The sequence below is a fragment of the Helianthus annuus genome, chromosome 14 (genome assembly GCF_002127325.2).
Source record: "Helianthus annuus cultivar XRQ/B chromosome 14, HanXRQr2.0-SUNRISE, whole genome shotgun sequence".
Lineage (NCBI taxonomy): Eukaryota > Viridiplantae > Streptophyta > Magnoliopsida > Asterales > Asteraceae > Helianthus > Helianthus annuus.
Genome location: NC_035446.2, coordinates 93,513,543 through 93,516,686, shown reverse-complemented (window position 1 = coordinate 93,516,686; position 3,144 = coordinate 93,513,543). Strand labels below are relative to the sequence as shown.

The following is a 3,144-nucleotide window of genomic DNA, read 5'->3' as shown; positions in this document are numbered from 1 at the left end:
AATGAGCTCAAAATCACAAAAGAAGCAAAAAGACAACTAATTCTACCATAAAATACAAGAAAAGGAACAAAAGTGGACTGCCCGGACCCTCAACGGCACCTCCCAAGGCAAAGGAGAAGAAACAGAGTCTGAACACGCCCCGTGTCCAGCGAACACGGGGGCGTGCCCAGGAAGCAGTAGAAAAGACAAACCAGTAGAAGCTTCCATTGCCCACCACGGGGCCGTGTCCAGCGAGCACGGGGGCGTGGTGAAAGTACAGCAGGCGCATTAATTGTAATTCGCAATTACAATTAATGAAGTGAGAGAATGTCAGACGGGCACGGGGCCGTGTCCAGCGGACACGGGGCCGTGTCCAGCCTTCTGTTCAGCCTATAAATAGAGGAGCTTGGCTTCATTCTCTCTCATCCCTTGGCACACCACCTCTCTCACACCTCATCCACCACCCACCACCACCATAACACCATCATCCACCACCATCATCCATTGTCCATCGTAGAATGTGTGAGTCGTCTCGGGATCCAAGATTGATCGTAAGAGTTCTTGACAATCAAGGCCATGTTTGCCTAAGTCTCTTACATCACTTGGTGAAGACAAGTGTTTAGTATAATACTTTTTATTTTTAATCTTTTGCACTTTTTATTTGGTTTTGTATTAATGACTTTAATAACTAGTTACTTATGTTGAAGGTGATCTTTCCTTATCGTTTGTCCGTGGTGTCTTGGCATTATTTTACTGTCTATATAAAATAAAAGATTTTCACCATTCATATCTCCACGGTCTATATGGAGGTATGTTGGCTACCTGGTCGGGGGTTAAGGGAACAGTTTGGTAAGGGTCTTGCCCTTGTTCAGCGTTTAGAGGTCCTGCTTGGGACCTGGGTCAAATTTAGTAGGATCTCCTTCAATGCCCATAGGTATTGGATGGCGGGGATCCAAACTCTTTGACCCCCTCATAAGTTAACTACTATTAATACTATAACCCGGCTATTTAGGACTGTATCCCTGCTGACTCAGACTACTTAGCCGAGGGTAACGTCACTGCCAAAAGCGGGGCCTACCATAATTTGCATTAATAACTTAATTCATTATCTTTCAATAATCCGACCCTTTAGGATTGTATCCTTGCTGACTCAAACTACTGGGTTGAGGGTAACGTCGCCTTCAAAAGAGGGGCCTACTACAATAACTAAGATAATCTCTTAAACAAGTGCAAAAGTGCGAAAATAATCAAAGGTTATACTAATACACGTGTCGGATCCAAGTGATTCATCTTGTCTATCTGTTTTTATTTTATTTTTATTTTCAGCATTTAGTTAGTTTTTATTTTTCTTAGTTTAAAACATTCTTCTCACTTTTTGATTTGATTAGACGTTGAGGATAAACCGGTATTAAAAGCTCTTGTGTCCTTGGACGACCTCGGTAACTTACCAACACTATACTACGTCCACGAGGGGTGCACTTGCCCATATGTGTGTTTAGTGTTAGTGAATATCGTGTTTTATAAATTTAAAACTTGGCTAAAAGTGTAAAAAGGGCTTAAATATACATCTAAAAATATAACACACTTCACGCACATCAAGTTTTTGGCGCCGTTGCCGGGGACACAAGGATTTTAAGAAAGTTAGGAATCAACGGCCTAATCATATTTTTATTTTTCTTTGATTTTTTTTAGGATTTTTCTTAGATTTTCAGCTTCTGCAGAGCTCAGCACGGGGCCGTGCCTGGTCGGACACGGGCCGTGCTCAGCAACGTTACTGGCAGTTTTTGTTTTTTTTCAAGTTACAGAAGGCTGACCACGGGGCCGTGTCCAACTTCCAGTAACTGGGATCTGAAAAAACAATCACTGTAATTCCGACCACGGGGTCGTGTTCGCTCAACACGGGGCCGTGGTGAACTTTCTGACCAACATTCTTTTCTGTTTTTATTGCAGGACTTGGAACCCGACGCCATCCTCACGTAGTGTATGAGCTCCAGTTCCAATAAAGACATAAAGGAACCGCTAGAAGAACCCGAACGCTTTCTCAGAAAAAGGTTAAAAGCCAAAAACCAAGAGAAGGTTTCGGGTGATCCACCCCCAATGGCGGACCAACGTACCCTTATGGATTATCTACGGCCCACCGTAGGTAATCTAGGCGCCGCTATCAATGCTCCGAATGTCGAAGCCAATAACTTCGAACTTCGACCGCATTTGATACAAATGCTCCAAAACTCCGCAACCTTCCACGGGCTTGCGGACGAGGATCCTCATCTACATATAACTAATTTCTTAGAAATATGTGATACCTTTCGGATCAATGGAGCATCAAACGACGCCATCCGCCTCCGTATGTTTCCATTCTCACTAAAAGACCGAGCAAAAGCTTGGCTCAACACCCTCCCAGCTGGATCGGTAAACACCTGGGATGAACTAGCCCAAAAGTTTCTATATAAGTATTTCCCTCCTTCTAAAACTGCTAAATTAATGGCTGAAATTAATACATACTCACAAGAGGACGGGGAATCCTTATATGAAACTTGGGAAAGGTTCAAGGAGCTATTACGCAAGTGTCCCCATCACGGCCTCGCAATATGGCAACAAGTATCCACTTTCTACAATGGATTGTTGCCACACACTAGGCAGACACTTGATTCTAGCTCCGGGGGACTTTTAGGTAATCGACGCCCACACGAAATATATAATCAGATTGAGGAAATTGCTCAAACCAATTTTCAATGGCACACTCCCCGGGGAAATATGTCTATTGCCCCGGGCGCCCATAAGGTCGACGAAAGCACCTCTTTACAAGCCCAAATCGAGGCCCTTTCTTCAAAAATAAAAAATTTAGAAATGACAAAAACAGTCTCGGTTATGGCTTGTGAAGGGTGTGGTGGGTCACATGAAAATTGGAGTTGCATGAAAGAAACGGACGATCAACAAGAAATGGTAAACTACATTGATAATAGACCTAGGCCGTCGGGTCCTCCAACGGGAACTTACAACCAAGGATGGCGAAATCACCCAAACCTTGGTTGGAGGGAAACCGGCAATAGTAGTAACCAACAAACCCAACGAACAAACTTTCAGCAATCAAGAAATGAGTCACAAAATTTCACTCAACAACAAGGTGGACGAGAAAGGCTCGAAGATACTATATCTCGCCTCGTC

The 3,144-nt window shown here is 43.6% G+C and overlaps 1 non-coding gene across 1 annotated transcript; it reads right to left on the bottom strand.

Annotated features, from left to right (window-relative positions):
* Positions 1-2,454: 2,454 nt before the first annotated feature.
* LOC118487025 lies at positions 2,455-2,561 on the bottom strand. Its single transcript, XR_004880192.1, has one exon. It is a non-coding gene; the product is annotated as a small nucleolar RNA R71 (small nucleolar RNA).
* Positions 2,562-3,144: the final 583 nt, after the last annotated feature.